This window comes from Scyliorhinus torazame, chromosome 11 (genome assembly GCF_047496885.1).
Source record: "Scyliorhinus torazame isolate Kashiwa2021f chromosome 11, sScyTor2.1, whole genome shotgun sequence".
Lineage (NCBI taxonomy): Eukaryota > Metazoa > Chordata > Chondrichthyes > Carcharhiniformes > Scyliorhinidae > Scyliorhinus > Scyliorhinus torazame.
Window position 1 is genome coordinate 249,079,126 of NC_092717.1, and position 18,044 is coordinate 249,097,169.

Genomic DNA, 18,044 nt, shown 5'->3' on the forward strand with positions numbered 1-18,044 from the left:
TGATAACGAGGAGAGAGGGATAATGATGGAAATGAGGAGAGAGAGATAACGATGATAACGAGGAGAGAGAGATAACGATGATAACGAGGATGGAGAGATAACGATGATAATGAGGAGAGAGAGATAACGATGATAACGAGGAGAGAGAGAGATAACGATGATAACGAGGAGAGAGAGAGATAACGATGATAACGAGGAGAGAGGGATAATGATGGAAATGAGGAGAGAGAGATAACGATGATAACGAGGATGGAGAGATAACGATGATAATGAGGAGAGAGAGAGATAACGGTGATAACGAGGAGAGAGAGATAACGATGGAAATGAGGAGAGAGAGATAACGATGATGAGGAGAGAGAGATAACGATGATAACGAGGATGGAGAGATAACAATGATAACGAGGAGAGAGAGAGATAACGATGATAACGAGGAGAGAGGGATAACGATGGAAATGAGGAGAGAGAGATAACGATGATGAGGAGAGAGAGATAACGATGATAACGAGGATGGAGAGATAACGATGATAATGAGGAGAGAGAGATAACGATGATAACGAGGAGAGAGAGAGATAACGATGATAACGAGGAGAGAGAGAGATAACGATGATGAGGAGAGAGAGATAACGATGATAACGAGGATGGAGAGATAACGATGATAATGAGGAGAGAGAGATAACGATGATAACGAGGAGGGAGAGAGATAACGATGATAACGAGGAGAGAGAGAGATAACGGTGATAACGAGGAGAGAGAGAGATAACGATGATAACGAGGAGAAAGGGATAACGATGATGAGGAGAGTGAGATAACGATGATAACGAGGAGAGAGAGATAACGGTGATAACGAGGAGAAAGGGATAACGATGATGAGGAGAGAGAGATAACGGTGATAACGAGGAGAGAGAGAGATAACGATGATAACGAGGAGAAAGGGATAACGATGATGAGGAGAGAGTGATAACGGTGATAACGAGGAGAAAGGGATAACGATGATGAGGAGAGAGAGATAACGATGATAACGAGGAGAGAGAGATAACGGTGATAACGAGGAGAAAGGGATAACGGTGATAACGAGGAGAAAGGGATAACGATGATGAGGAGAGAGATATAACGATGATAACGAGGAGAGAGAGATAACGGTGATAACAAGGAGAGAGAGATAACGGTGATAACAAGGAGAGAGAGAGAGAGAGAGATCGTATCTGCGTGGGTTTCCATTGGGTGCTCCGGTTTCCACTGACAAGCCCTGAAAGACGTGCTATTCGGTGAACTCGCCCGTCTGGCCCGGAGAATTGGGGTTGCCCCGGGGCCCTTTGCGTCACGCCGGTCCTCGACATTCTCCGAGGTGCGCGGCGCGATTCACGATGACAGGATTTTTGGGGGTCCAGAGAATATCGCGGGGCGGCCGGACGGGATTTATGCCGCCCGCCAGCGATTCTCCGATCCGCCGAGTTGTCGGAGAATCTCGCCCCCCCATATCTGACCTTATGATGGAAGGGAGGTCATTTATAAAGCAGTTGGTCACTGTCTGTGCAGAGTCTGCACGCTCTTCCCGCGTCTGCGTGGGTTTACTCCGGGTGCTCCGGTTTCCTCCCACAAGTCCCGAAAGACGTGTGAAGTGTTGGATACTCTGAGATACAGACGAACCAACACGGTTGCGATTGGTACAACGCAGTTTTATTTCTTTTAACTATTTATATAACAAACTCTGGTACTCAGCACGTGGTGACTGTCTGAGTGTCTGGCTTGGAGGTCCTTGCCCTGAGCCGTCTCCTGCTGGACTGCCCAGGAAGTGTCGTGTTCCTTGTTTTGTACTGTGTCTGCTCTTGTCTGTGATTGGCTGTCGTGTTGTGTGTGCTAATTGGTCCGTTGATCTGTCCATCATTATGTATGTGTGTATGTGCTGTGATGGTCACTTGAATATCATGACATCCCCCCTTTTTTACAAGATTGTGTGCCTACGTGGTTATAAATAGAGATGTGTACTGAGTGCAGCTAAATGTGTGTGTGTGTAATATTTACAGCATGTACATGGGGCTTAACTATATACAAGGGGCGATGCCGGGTGTGACATAATAACGAGGTTGTACCATAACAAAGAACGTGGAAATGTGGAACGATAAAACAAATTCCTGTAACGATAAGAACATAAACATGTTAAAACAGTGGTTGCATGAGTTCAACGTGTAAACAGTCTCATAAGTCCAGTCTAGTAAGTGGGCGACGAATTTGGGTTGATCACCTCAAATGTGGGTCTGGAACCACCAGCTGAGGTGTGGGCCTGGCCACGGGCGGCGACGGAAGGGGAATGGTAGCAGGCAGCTCCACAAAGTCGCTATCAGGAACCACAGGAGGACACGGTGTCAGTGTAAGGTCTCGTTGCAAGCGTGGAAGCAGGCGAAGAGCCCGGCGATTGCGCCTACGCACGGATCCATCAGGCATGCGAACCAGGAACGAGCGGGGAGCCACGCGTCGGAGAACTTCGGCAGGTGCTGACCAGCCACCGTCTGGTAGGTGGATGCGGACTTCGTCTCCAGGGGCCAGGGAGGGAAGATCAGTTGCCCGTGTGTCATATGACCTCTTCTGGCGACCGCGCTGCAGTTGCATCCTGTGCAGTACCGGAGCATGGTCTAGTGTTGGTGCCAGGATGGAAGGCACAGTGGTCCTGAGGGCGCGACCCATCAGCAGCTGTGCTGGCGAGAGACCCGTGGCTAGTGGGGCCGAGCGATAGGCCAGCAGGGCTAGGCAGAAGTCCGACCCGGCAGCAGCAGCCTTGCAGAGGAGCCGCTTGACAATGTGAACGCCCTTCTCCGCCTTTCCATTGGACTGGGGGTGCAGAGGGCTGGACGTCACGTGTGTGAAGCCATACGAGGCAGCAAACAATGACCATTCCTGGCTGGCGAAACAAGGCCCATTGTCCGACAGTCATCGGAATGCCGTGGCGAGCAAAGGTGTCTTTGCAGGCCCTGATGACAGCAGACGACGTCAGATCGTGCAGGCGTATGACTTCTGGGTAATTGGAGAAGTAGTCAACGATGATGACATAGTCCCTGCCGAGCGCGTGAAATAGGTCCACACCCACCTTCGCCCAGGGGGACGTCACCAGCTCATGGGGCAGAAGCGTCTCAGGAGGTTGCGCCGGCTGAAACCTTTGGCAGGTTGTACAGTTGATCACCATGTTGGCAATATCGTCACTGATGCCCGGCCAGTATACCGCCTCTCAGGCCCTCCGTCTGCACTTCTCGACCCCCAGGTAGCCTTTGTGTAGTTGGTCGAGAACCAGCTGGCGCATGCTGTGCGGAATCACAATCCGGTCCAGCTTCAGAAGGACACCATCAATGACGGCCAGGTCGTCTCGGACATTGTAGAACTGCGGGCACTGCCCTTTGAACCACCCTCCCGTCATGTGGCGCATCACACGTTGTAGAAGGGGGTCGGCCGCAGTCTCTCGGCGAATACGGGCCAGACTGGAGTCGTCAGCTGGCAGATTTGCCGATGTGAAGGCCACCTGCGCCTCGACCTGACATATGAACCCCTCCGCATCTGGCGGCGTGCTCACTGCTCTCGATAGGGCATCCGCCACGATGAGGTCCTTCCCTGGAGTGTAGACCAGTTGGAAGTCGTACCTCCTGAGTTTAAGTAGGATGCGCTGGAGGCGAGGGGTCATCTCGTTCAGGTCCTTGTTTATGATGCTGACCAGGGGGCGGTGGTTAGTTTCGACAGTGAATCGTGGAAGACCAGAGACATAATCGTGGAACTTGTCTAAACCGGTTAGCAAGCCCTGGCACTCCTTTTCGATCTGCGCGTAGCGCTGCTCTGTGGGGGCCATGGCCCGCGATGCATAGGCAACTGGGGCCCATGATGCAGTGTCATCCCTCTGCAGGAGCACTGCCCCAATGCCGGATTGGCTGGCATCAGTCGAGATTTTGGTGGCACGAGACATGTCGAAGATCGCCAATACCGGTGCAGTGGTGAGCTTGAGTTTGAGCTCCTCCCATTCCAGCTGGTGTGTGGGCAACCACTGGAACTCCGTGGATTTTCTGACGAGGTGGCGCAGAGTCGTCGTGTGGGAGGCAAGGTTGGGAATGAACTTCCCCGGGAAGTTGACCATGCCAAGGAAGCGTAGCACTGCTTTCTTGTCTGCCGGCTGCGGCATGGCTGTGATGGCGCTCACCTTGTCTGCATCCGGACGGACCCCTGACCGGGAAATGTGGTCCCCCAGGAACTTCAGCTCGGTTTGGCCAAAGAAACACTTGGCTCGGTTGAGGCGCAGGCCATTTTCCCGTATGCGGGCAAAAGCGCGTTGGAGACGATGTATGTGCTCCTGCGGTGTGGTGGACCAGATGATGACATCGTCCACATATACGCGCACCCCTTCGATGCCCTCCATCACCTGCTCCATGATTCTGTGGAAGACCTCGGATGCCGAGATGATGCCAAATGGCATCCGGTTGTAGAAGAACCTGCCGAAAAGGGTGACGAAGGTACACAGCTTTCGGCTGGACGGATCCAGTTGGATCTGCCAAAAACCCTTAGAAGCATCCAGTTTCATAAATATTGTCGCCTGGGCCATTTCACTGGTGATCTCCTCCCGTTTGGGTATGGGATAATATTCCCTCATGATATTGGTCTTGAGGTCTTTTGGGTCAATACATATGCGGAGCTCGCCAGAGGGCTTCTTGACACACACCATGGAGCTGACCCACGGCGTGGTCTCCGTGACCCTAGATAGGACCCCTTGGTCCTGGAGATCCTGCAGCTGCTGCTTGAGGCGGTCTTTGAGTGGCGCAGGGACTCTGCGAGCTGCGTGAATGACCCGAATGGCGTCTGGTTTGAGGCGAATTCGGTAGGTGTAGGGCAGTGTTCCCATGCCCTCGAATGTCTCCTGGTTGTGGGTGAGGAGCGATTGGAGCTGTGCGCTGAACTCAGCATCCGGGAAGTCAGATGTGCCGCCTGGAGAGAGAGAGTGGACTCGTTGCACAAGGTGGAGAGCCTTGCATGCCTGTGCGCCTAGCAGGGAGTCCTTCGATGAGCCGACTATCTCGAATGAGAGTGTGGCCGTGTGTGTGTTGTGTGTCACCTGGAGCTGGCAGGATCCCATAGCCGGGATAACTTTCCCGTTTTAGCCGACCATTCTGCACCGGGATGGCCGGATCGGTGGTCTGACCTTCATGGCGTAGAAGGCTGACCATGCTATGAGGTTGGCGGAGGCGCCAGTGTCCAGGCGGAAAGTGATCGGGGATCGGTTGACCGTCAGGGTGGCACACCATTCATCACCCGGATTGACCGTGTTAACTCGGTTCCCATCAATGACCGCAACCCGGAAGGCGTCTTGGTCATCTGTGTCGTCGGTTTGGATGTTGTGATGTGGAGGCTGGATGGTCCGCACGTGTCTGCGAGGTTGTCGGAGATGTGGAAGATCGACAGGTTGAGCTGCTCGACAGTAGGCAGCGTAGTGGCCCATCCTGCCACAGCGTAGGCATTGTCGGGTTTTTGCAGGACATTGCCCTTTTAAATGTGCAGCTCCACAGTTGCCGCACGTTGTGACGTCATGGCGTTCGTTACGCCACTGCGCATGCGCAGTTCGGTCTTGCGTCGAGCGCGCCTGCGCATCACGTCCCTCAGTGTTGCCGTAGGTTTTGGCGCGCACAAGCGCGGGGGGCATCAAAAGCGCGCGAAACGGCCGCCCTCGTCCGGGCCGCGGGCCGGGAGAAACTCGATCGCCTGGACCCGTTCGGCCTCGTGGGGCACCTGGCTCGCCGATCCGGTCGCATAGGACCCCCTCCGTGCCGATTCGGCCGCCTAAAATTGGGCAAAGCGGCTGGTCACATTCTCATGCAGGACACAGGCTTCAACTGCAGATGCTAAGGTCAGGCCTTTAATTTTTAGAAGCTGCTGGTGTAGGCTGCCCGAGGCAACCCCAAAAATGATCTGGTCCCGGATCATGGACTCTGAGGTGGTGTCGTAACCGCAGGACTGCGCGAGTATGCGGAGGTGCGTCAGGAAGGACTGAAAGGGCTCATCCTTACCTTGCAGGCGCTGCTGGAAGACATACCTCTCAAAGCTCTCGTTGACCTCGACGTTGAAGTGTTGGTCGAGCTTGAGGAGGACCGTGTCATATTTAGCTTTGTTCTCGCCCTCCGCGAACACCAAGGAGTTGTATACATCGATGGCGTGCTGACCTGCGGTGGTGAGGAGGATGGCGATCTTTCTTTTGTCTGAGGCGCCCTGTTTTTCGTTGGCTTCCAAAAAGAGTTTGAAGCGCTGCTTGAACAGCGTCCAATTTACGCCAAGGTTCCCAGCGACTTGCAACGGCTGTGGTGTGTTGCCGGTGTCCATGGCGCAGGATGGCAGATTTGTGGGTAGGTTTTAATATACTTCTGGTACCATGAAGTGTTGGGTGCTCTGAGACACAGACGAACCAACACGGTTGCGATTGGTACAACGCAGTTTTATTTCTTTTAACTATTCATATAACAAACTCTGGTACTCAGCACGTGGTGACTGTGTGAGTGTCTGGCTTGGAGGTCCTTGCCCTGAGCCGTCTCCTGCTGGACTGCCCAGGAAGTGTCGTGTTCCTTGTTTTGTACTGTGTATGCTCTTGTCTGTGATTGGCTGTCGTGTTGTGCGTGCTCATTGGTCCGTTGGTCTGTCCATCATTATGTATGTGTGTATGTGCTGTGATGTTCACTTGAATATAATGACAACGTGCAGTTGGGTGAATTGGACATTCTGAATTCTCCCTCTGTGTACCTGAACAGGCGCTGGAATGTAGCGACTAGGGGATTTTCACAGTAACTTCATTGCAGCATTAATGTAAGTCTACTTGTGACAATAAAGATTATTTTTTTAAAAAGTTAGCAGGCATTAGCTTGTCGTTAACCAGTTGTATTAATTGGGTTTACATTTACAACCCTGGTGACTGTAATTATTGGGCATCCATGGGCCTTTGGGTATATTTATAAGAATTATTCGGAACTTGTATAATGGGGATGATTTAGATGGGCAGCAGTTTGTGATTTATGTCTTGCATACTTCATAATGGAATGTTTCTGCCATGATGGTTCACTCTCTTAGTGGGGGAGCAGGGGGTATGTATGGGTCCTTCCGGTTTGTTCTCAGTGTATTCCCATACATCCCCTTTCTTTTGTTTTGCCACTGCATTTTTGATCCATGGATGATTGGTGGACCTGTGACTTTAAGACAAAGCGGCTTGCACGTGGCCTGTGCCTTTAAAATCAAGCAGAGGCTTGCAGCAGGGGTTTGATTGGCCAAAAGGTGAGGCCCCCTGCCCGGTGACAGGCGGTGATTGGATCGGGTCACATTGCCCTGCTTTTCAATGTCACAAGATTTGGGTTTTCATTTCCCTTGCGATTCTGCAGGCTGGATGGAGGAATCCGACCAGGAATAGGCAGTTAATTCTCAGCGAATGGCCACCTTGAGAATCTGATAACTCTCTCACTCCCTAAGGACAGGTTGGTGTGAAGCCAGGGGCTTCTCCTGGAGAAGCTGTGTGTAGGATATACTTTTGAACCGCAAAGAAGATCATTACAGGCTGTAGGCCAGAGACTTTAATCCACACTCACGCTGTGAGGAGAGTGAACTCATCGTCTGAAGCAAGGACTCTTATTCTCTCACCTTCATGCTTATTATTTTTACCCCTTTCAACCCCTCCGTGTTTGTCTGTTTTGTGTGTGTGTGGATAGAGGGTGGGGCAGGTAAAGGGAGAGTCAGAAATCAGCTTTATGTTAAACAGCTGTATTCACTGCATGTTTCATATTTGTTCCAGTTATAAATAAGCGGTAATTATGTTTCAGCTTCCAAACAAAGAACAAAGAACAAAGAAATGTATAGCACAGGAACAGGCCCTTCGGCCCTCCAAGCCCGTGCCGACCATGCTGCCCGACTAAACTACAATCTTCTACACTTCTTGGGTCCGTATCCCTCTATTCCCATCCTATTCATGTATTTGTCAAGATGCCCCTTAAATGTCACTATCGTCCCTGCTTCCACCACCTCCTCCGGTAGCGAGTTCCAGGCACCCACTACCCTCTGTGTATAAAACATTCCGCGTACATCGACTCTAAACCTTGCCCCTCTCATCTTAAACCTATGCCCCCTAGTAATTGACCCCTCTACCCTGGGGAAAAGCCTCTGACTATCCACTCTGTCCATGCCCCTCATACTTTTGTAGACCTCTATCAGGTCGCCCCTCAACCTCCGTCGTTCCAGTGACTGGTGACTGTAATTATTGGGCAGCCACAGGCCAATAATTTGGTTTTTTTTTTAATAAGAATTATTGGTTAATTCAATTGTGTTGTGATTTAAGGATGAATGGGGCTGGAATTGACTGCGTACTTGCCCGGGGCAGGAGAGCTCAGAGCCATGGTTTTCTCCTCATGCTCCGTGTGGGAACAGTTCCTGTGCCCGAGGCCAGCATGTGCGCAGGAAGTGTCTCCAGCCACAGCTCCTGAAAACACCGCTTTTGGAGCTGGATTAGTGTCTGCAGGCACTGTGGAGCAACCGGGAGGCAGAGAGTATCGGCGATAGCACGTACCGAGAGGTGGTCACACCACAGGCTCACAGTCCTGGTGTGACTAGTCAGGCAGTGCAGGAATCTCATGTGGCCAATCCCCTGCAAAACAGACAGAACACTTTGGATACTGTTGAGGGGAATGGCCTCTCAGAGGAAAGCAACAGCACGGATGGTTCTGCTGCAGAGGGGAGGAGTAAAAAGTGTGGGAATGCGATAGTTATCGGGGATTCGATTGAAAGCTGATTAATCCCCATTTTCTTACCAGTTTGTACAGTCCCACCTCCCCCAGAACCGGTCCCAATGCCCCAGGAATCTGAAACCCTCCCCCTGACACCATCTCTTCAGCCACGTATTCATCCTACATATCCTGTCATTTCTACTCTGACTAGCACGCGGCACTGGTAGTAATCCTCAGATCACTGCCTTCGAGATCAGACTTCTCAACATTCTTCCTAACTTTGTATGTTCTGTTTTTAGGACCTCAGCTCTTTTTTTTACTATGTTGTTGGTACCGATGTGAACCACGACAACTGGCTGTACCCCCCCCCCCCCCCCCCCCCCACCACCACCTTCCAAAATGTCCTGTACCCGCTCCGAGACATCCTTGACCCTCGCACCAGGGAGGCAACATACCATCCAGGAGTCTCGTTTGTGGCCACACAAACATCTACCTATTCCCTGATGTGTTGGGTAGGCTGGGTCGACGTGGACTGCACTTGATGCAGTGTAGCGAGAGACAGACCTCCAACACTTGATAAGATGCAACATGATTTTATTTAACATCTAAACTATTATACATGTTCAACTGTGGGTTGACACTATGCTGACTTGACTGGAGACCTGATACTAGCCTAACCAGACTTACTAACTACCACATGGTGTTTGCACTGGCCAGCTCACTAACTCTGACTGTCTCAGAGGCTGGGTCCCGAGAGAGCGGGAAAACTGGTGCCCTCTGGCTTTATAGTGGTCATGTCCTGTCTGGTGATTGGCTGCTCTGTTCTGTGTGCTTACTGGTCACCCTGTGTGTCAATCACTGCCTGTCTGCACTCCATAGATGTATATTATGACATCTCCGCCCCCTTTTTTTTTCTGTATTGTATGTGTTGAGATAATAAATATTAAGGTGCGTGTGGATGTGGATATGTGCGTGACTATAGACAGAATGTGCTGAAATGACCTTATGTACACAGGAAGGAGTCGTTAGTGCAGATATAGGGCAGATGAAACGGTAACAACGATATTTACAGAGGTCAAAACGATAAGGTAACACAGTTGTGCAAAAGTTCAGTCTATAAGTTTAGTCTCTGCGGCGGGCGACGAATTCTGGTTGACCGCCTCAAGGGTGGATCAGGGGCCAATGCGGTGGTCGCAGAGGTCGGCAGGATTGCTGGTAGATTGGTGGCCTCGTGGTAGGGCGCGTCCGGAGGAAGCATTGTGTGAGGCGGGACATCATGGTTAGGTGGCGGGCGTGGAACTCTGCGCAGCGCCCGTCTGTTGTGTCGAAGGAAGGAGCCACCAGCCATGTGGACGAGGAACGATCTCGGGGCCACTTGCTTGACCACCACAGCTGTTGCTGACCAGCCACCGTCAGGCAACTGCACACGAACACGATCAGTTGGGACCAGCTCGGGGAGATCCGTGGCATGAGCGTTGTCTGCTGATTTCTGTTGGGCCCGAGACTGCTGCATCTTTTGTATGACCGTGAGGTGGTCAAGGTCTGGAACATGGATGGCTGGAACCGTGGTTCGCAGAGTGCGATTCATGAGCATCTGCGCGGGAGACAACCAGGTGGACAGCGGGGATGCTCTGTATGCCAGCAGCGCCAGGTTGAAGTCGGAGCCTGAGTCTGCAGCCTTGCACAGTAATCTCTTGACGATATGGACCCCTTTTTCGACCGTCCCATTTGACTGTGGGTAGTGGGGGCTGGAGGTTACGTGACGAAAGTTGTATAGGCGGGCAAAATCAAACCATTCCTGGCTGTAAAAACAGGGACCGTTGTCACTCATCACCGTGAGCGGTATCCCATGCCTGGCAAACGTTTCTCTGCATGCGTTAATCACCGCCTTCGACGTGAGGTCGGACAGTTTCACCACTTCAGGGTAATTGGAGAAGTAGTCGACCCGGAGGACATAGTCACGCCCCTTGGTGTGGAAAAGGTCGACACCGACTTTGGACCATGGGGAGGTCACTATCTCATGTTGCCGCAGAGTTTCTTTGGGTTGAGCTGGCTGAAATTTCTGACATGTGGGGCAGTTGAGGCAATGTCCTGGCTGATGCCCGGCCAATAGACTGCCTCTCGAGCTCTGCGTCGACATTTCTCGACCCCCAGGTGACCCTCATGGAGTTGACCGAGCACCATAGCTCGCATGCTCTGCGGAATCACAATCCTATCGAACTTCATGAGGATGCCGTCCACCACCGTCAGGTTGTCCTTGACGTTGTAAAACTGGGGACACTGTCCCTTCTGCCAGCCATTCGTGAGGTGCTGCATCACACGCTGTAGCAGAGGCTCCTTGGCCATTTCCTCATGAATTTGGATGACCCTCTCATCAGTGGCCGGAAGGTTGGAGGCACACAATTGCACCTGCGCATCGTTTTGGCAGACACAGTCAGTTTGTTCACATGGTGTGGTGATAGACCTGGGAAGGGCATCTGCAACAATGAGTTCTTTGCCTGGCGTGTAGACACGTTCAAAGTCATAGCGACGTAGCTTGAGACAGATTTGTTGTAACCGGGGCATCATGTTGTTCAAATCCTTCTGGATTATGTGGACTAGTGGCCTGTGGTCCGTCTCAACCGTGAATTCTGGGAGGCCACACACATAGTCGTGAAATTTGTCGATTCCCGTTAGGAGGCTCAGGCATTCCTTCTCGATCTGAGCGTACCGTTGCTCAGTGGGCGTCATGGCTCTGGAGGCATACGCAACTGGGGCCCATGAGGAGGAGTCATCCCGTTGGAGGAGCACCGCCCCAATACCGTCCTGGCTCATAGAACATAGAAAATACAGCACAGAACAGGCCCTTCGGCCCACGATGTTGTGCCGAACCTTTGTCCTAGATTAATCATAGATTATCATTGAATTTACAGTGCAGAAGGAGGCCATTCGGCCCTTTGAGTCTGCACCGGCTCTTGGAAAGAGCACCCTACCCAAACTCAACACCTTCACCCAACACCAAGGGCAATTTGGACATTAAGGGCAATTTATCATTGGCCAATTCACCTAACCTGCACATCTTTGGATTGTGGGAGGAAACCGGAGCACCCGGAGGAAACCCACGCAGACACGGGGAGGACGTGCAGACTCTGCACAGTCAGTGACCCAAGCCGGAATCGAACCTGGGACCCTGGAGCTGTGAAGCAATTGTGCTATCCACAATGCTACCGTGCTGCCCTTGAGAACAAATAAATCTACACTATATCATTTAACCGTAATCCATGTACCTATCCAATAGCTGCTTGAAGGTCCCTAATGTTTCCGACTCAACTACTTCCACAGGCAGTGCATTCCATGCCCCCACTACTCTCTGGGTAAAGAACCTACCTCTGATATCCCTCCTCTATCTTCCACCTTTCACCTTAAATTTATGTCCCCTTGTAATGGTTTGTTCCACCCGGGGAAAAAGTCTCTGACTGTCTACTCTATCTATTCCCCTGATCATCTTATAAACCTCTATCAAGTCGCCCCTCATCCTTCTCCGTTCTAATGAGAAAAGGCCTAGCACCCTCAACCTTTCCTCGTAAGACCTACTCTCCATTCCAGGCAACATCCTGGTAAATCTTCTTTGCACCTTTTCCAAAGCTTCCACATCCTTCCTAAAATGAGGCGACCAGAACTGTACACAGTACTCCAAATGTGGCCTTACCAAAGTTTTGTACAGCTGCATCATCACCTCACGGCTCTTAAATTCAATCCCTCTGTTAATGAACGCGAGCACACCATAGGCCTTCTTCACAGCTCTATCCACTTGAGTGGCAACTTTCAAAGATGTATGAACATAGACCCCAAGATCTCTCTGCTCCTCCACATTGCCAAGAACTCTACCGTTAACCCTGTATTCCGCATTCATATTTGTCCTTCCAAAATGGACAACCTCACACTTTTCAGGGTTAAACTCCATCTGCCACTTCTCAGCCCAGCTCTGCATCCTATCTATGTCTCTTTGCAGCCGACAACAGCCCTCCTTACTATCCACAACTCCACCAATCTTCGTATCATCTGCAAATTTACTGACCCACCCTTCAACTCCCTCATCCAAGTCATTAATGAAAATCACAAACAGCAGAGGACCCAGAACTGATCCCTGCGGTACGCCACTGGTAACTGGGATCCAGGCTGAATATTTGCCATCCACCACCACTCTCTGACTTCTATCGGTTAGCCAGTTCGTTATCCAACTGGCCAAATTTCCCACTATCCCATGCCTCCTTACTTTCTGCAGAAGCCTACCATGGGGAACTTTATCAAATGCCTTACTAAAATCCATGTACACTACATCCACTGCTTTACCTTCATCCACATGCTTGGTCACCTCCTCAAAGAATTCAATAAGATTTGTAAGGCAAGACCTACCCCTCACAAATCCGTGCTGACTATCCCTAATCAAGCAGTATCTTTCCAGATGCTCAGAAATCCTATCCTTCAGTACCCTTTCCATTACTTTGCCTACCACCGAAGTAAGACTAACTGGCCTGTAATTCCCAGGGTTATCCCTAGTCCCTTTTTTGAACAGGGGCACGACATTCGCCACTCTCCAATCCCCTGGTACCACCCCTGTTGACAGTGAGGACGAAAAGATCATTGCCAACGGCTCTGCAATTTCATCTCTTGCTTCCCATAGAATCCTTGGATATATCCCGTCAGGCCCGGGGGACTTGTCTATCCTCAAGTTTTTCAAAATGCCCAACACATCTTCCTTCCTAACAAGTATTTCCTCGAGCTTACCAATCTGTTTCACACTGTCCTCTCCAACAATATCGCCCCTCTCATTTGTAAATACAGAAGAAAAGTACTCGTTCAAGACCTCTCCTATCTCTTCAGACTCAATACACAATCTCCCGCTACTGTCCTTGATCGGACCTACCCTCGCTCTCGTCATTCTCATATTTCTCACATATGTGTAAAAGGCCTTGGGGTTTTCCTTGATCCTACCCGCCAAAGATTGTTCATGCCCTCTCTTAGCTCTCCTAATCCCTTTCTTCAGTTCCCTCCTGGCTATCTTGTATCCCTCCAATGCCCTGTCTGAACCTTGTTTCCTCAGCCTTACATAAGTCACCTTTTTCCTCTTAACAAGACATTCAACCTCTCTTGTCAACCATGGTTCCCTCACTCGACCATCTCTTCCCTGCCTGACAGGGACATACATATCAAGGACACGTAGCACCTGTTCCTTGAACAAGTTCCACATTTCATTTGTGTCCTTCCCTGCCAGCCTATGTTCCCAACTTATGCACTTCAATTCTTGTCTGACAACATCGTATTTACCCTTCCCCCAATTGTAAACCTTGCCCTGTTGCACGTACCTATCCCTCTCCATTACTAAAGTGAAAGTCACAGAATTGTGGTCACTATCTCCAAAATGCTCCCCCACTAACAAATCTATCACTTGCCCTGGCTCATTACCCAGTACTAAATCCAATATTGCCCCTCCTCTGGTCGGACAATCTACATACTGCGTTAGAAAAGCTTCCTGGACACACTGCACAAACACCACCCCATCCAAACTATTTGATCTAAAGAGTTTCCACTCAATATTTGGGAAGTTAAAGTCGCCCATGACTACTACCCTATGACTTCTGCACCTTTCCAAAATCTGTTTCCCAATCTGTTCCTCCACATCTCTGCTACTATTGGGGGGCCTATAGAAAACTCCTAACAAGGTGACTGCTCCTTTCCTATTTCTGACTTCAACCCATACTACCTCAGTAGGCTGATACTCCTCGAACTGCCTTTCTGCAGCTGTTATACTATCTCTAATTAATAATGCCACTCCCCCCACCTCTTTTACCACCCTCCCTAATCTTATTGAAACATCTATAACCAGGGACCTCCAACAACCATTTCTGCCCTCTCAGTTGATATTTTGGTTTCTTTGGTGGGGTCGAAGAACGCCAGAACCGGGGCTGTGGTGAGATTTGCCTTTAGCTCCGCCATTCGTTCTCATGAGCTGCAGCCACTGGAATTCCGTCGACTGTTTGACGAGATGGCGGAGGGCTGTGGTGTGTGCCGCCATGTTGGGAATGAACTTCCCGAGGAAGTTGACAATCCCTAGATGTCCTCTGGGGTCTTCATGGCGTTGATCGCCGAGACCTTGTCAGCATCTAGCCGCGCGCCTTGCTGCGAGATTTGGTCACCGAAGAATTTGATTTCTGATTGACCGAACGAGCACTTGGCTCTGTTGAGTCGAAGGCCATGCTCATGGATTCTGTGGAATACCTGCTTGAGGCGATCGATGTGTTCGTGAGGAGCTGTGGACCAGATTATGACATCGTCAACATTCACGTGCACCCCCTCGATACCCTCCATCATCTGTTCCATGATGCGGTGAAATACCTCTGAGGCTGAGTTGATGCCAAAAGGCATCCGGTTGTAGCAGTAGCGACCGAACGGGGTATTGAATGTGCACAGCTTGCGACTGGATGCATCCAGCTGTATTTGCCAGAACCCCTTGGAGGCGTCCAGCTTCGTAAAGAGTTTGGCATGAGCCATCTCGCTGGTCAACTCCTCTCGTTTTGGTATCGGGTAATGTTCCCTCATGATGTCGCGGTTTAAATCCTTGGGGTCGATGCAGATTCGAAGCTCCCCTGACGGCTTCTTGACGCAGACCATGGAGCTGACCCAGTCCGTGGGTTCTGTGACCTTTGATATGATGCCCTGGTCCTGAAGGTCCTGTAACTGCTGCTTGAGGCGGTCCTTGAGGGGTCCCGGCACCCTACGTGGTGCGTGGATCACAGGGGTGGCGTTTGGTTTGAGCAGGATTTTGTATCGGTATGGGAGCGTGCCCATTCCGTCGAACACGCTGTGGTACTGCGTGATGATGTCATCAATTTCAGCCTGGAAGTTCTCATCAGGTGAGGCCGTCGCCTGTGAGGATGACATGGTGTGGACTCGCTGAACCAAGTTCAGGAGTTTGCAGGCCCGAGCACCGAGCAGGAATGCTCTGTCAGGCCCCACAATCCCAAATCGCAGTGTTGCTTTAAATGACTTATTGGAAACTCCGTGTTGGTATGAGCCACTGGCAGCTATGGCATTGCCATTGTAGTCAAGGAACTGGCAGGCCGGTGGAAGAATGCTTGGTCTGACGCGGATGGTGTCGAGATCAGATTTGGAGATGAGGTTCGCCGATGCGCCGGTGTCCAGTTTGAACCGGATGCGAGCCTTGTTGACTGTGAGGACAGCACACCACTCATCGTCGGGATCCACGCTGAGGATCGGGAGGTGCTTCGCTGTCTTGGAGAAAGGCAGCGCATGCTTCGTAATGATGCCCACCCGGTATGGAGATTTGAGGCCCGCAGCATCAGGATATGTTGGGCTGTCGGGGTTGGAGTCTGGCATGGCCTGCCGCATTGAACGGACGCTTCTGCGCCGCAGCTGGGATCGCTGGATGCTGGGCAGTGGAGCAGATCTGCAAAGGGCTGCGTGGTGGCCAAGCTTGCCACACTGTAGACACCGTCGTGATTTTGCCGGACATTGCCGCTTTAAATGGGCGGAGCCACAATTCGGACCCATCATGACGCCAACGTCAGCGCGTTCCGTGTGCCATCGCGCATGCGCAGTGTGGTCGAACTACATACGCACCTGCGCAGTCTGGTCGTCGGTCTCGTCGTCCCCTCGGTCGTGGCGCGCATGTGCAGGGGCCCGGGAAAAGCGCGCGGAATGGCCACTCTCGTCGATACTTAGGCCCTGCATTTGTGCGATGGCCTGCGCCCGTTCCGCCTCGTGGGAGGTTAGCTTTGTCGTTTCTGCCGCCCTGATGTGGGAGTACCGATTGTTAGCATGTTCGTGGAGAACGCACGTTTCGATGGCGATGGTGGGGGTGAGCTGCTTGACTTTCAGGAGCTGCTGGCGAAGGGAATCGGAGTGGACCCCGAAAAAGATCTGATCCCGGATCATGGAATCAGTGGTCAAGTCATAGTTACATGACTGCACGAGGATGCGGAGATGGGTCAGAAAGGATTGAAAAGGTTCATCCTTACCCTGAAGCCTCTGCTGGAAAACATACCGTTCAAAGCTCTCATTCACCTCAATGCCGCACTGGCTGTCGAACTTCAGTAGGACTGTTTTAAATTTCATCTTGTCTTCGCCTTCAGCGAATGTGAGGGAGTTGTAGATGTGAATGGCGTGGTCCCCGGCTGTGGAGAGGAATAGTGCGATCTTCCTGGTGTCCGATGTGGCCGCGAGGTCGGTGGCTTCGAGATAGAGTTGGAACTTTTGTTTGAAGATCTTCCAATTTGCACCGAGGTTGCCGGCGATGCGGAGCTGCGGAGGAGGGCGGACGTTTTCCATGTCACCGGATGGCTGGTTGCTGGTCAACGCTGATTCACTCAAGGTAGGTCTGTCAATTTTCAGCATCACTCACTGGTACCATGATGTGTTGGGTAGGCTGGGTCGATGTGAACTGCACTTGATGCAGTGTAGCGAGAGACAGACCTCCAACACTTGATAAGATGCAACACGATTTTATTCAACATCCAAATTATTATACATGTTCAACTGTGGGTCAACACTGCTGACTTGACTGGAGACCTGACACTAGCCTGACCAGACTAACATATCTACCACATGGTGTCGGCACTGGCTAGCTCACGAGCTCTGACTGTCTCAGAGGCTGGGTCCCGAGAGAGCGGGAAAACTGATGCCCTCTGGCTTTATAGTGGCCGTGTCCTGTCTGGTGATTGGCTGCTCTGTTCTGTGTGCTTACTGTTTATCCTGTGTGTCAATCACTGCCTGTCTGCACTCCATTGTATACATAGATGTATATTATGACATTCCCCATTTGGGAATCAGTCACATCGCTGTGGGTCTGGAGTAACGTGTCGGCCAGACCAGGAAAAGATGGCATTTCATTCCCGAACGCAATTATTTCATTGTCACCGGTGCTGAGATTCACTCTGGATTCCAGGTAAATCCATGCGAGGGAGGAATTCCCTGGCCAAGTCAGCATTTCTCGGCTGTATTGAAACTCTAGCAGCCACGCTGGTGAGATTCGCCCCGACGCTGGACATCACTGTCGTTGTTGAGTTTGGAGCAGGGATTTCAGCGTTGCAGCTTCAGACAGTCACAGCTCATGGAGCCCCCGCTGCTTTGTTGCCCCTGGTAACCAAAGTCTCGGGCAATGACTGGCTGCTGACAGCTCAGAGATTCCGTCAGAGGTGGAGGAATTGGGAGTCGGTGTTCATGTGAACTCGGGGCACAGTTTGCAGCTGAATAGTCACTCAGCTCATGTAGGTGTGAGGGATCACACTCTCCACACCATTAGTTACAGCCCGTCCTGCAGAGCCCAGCTGT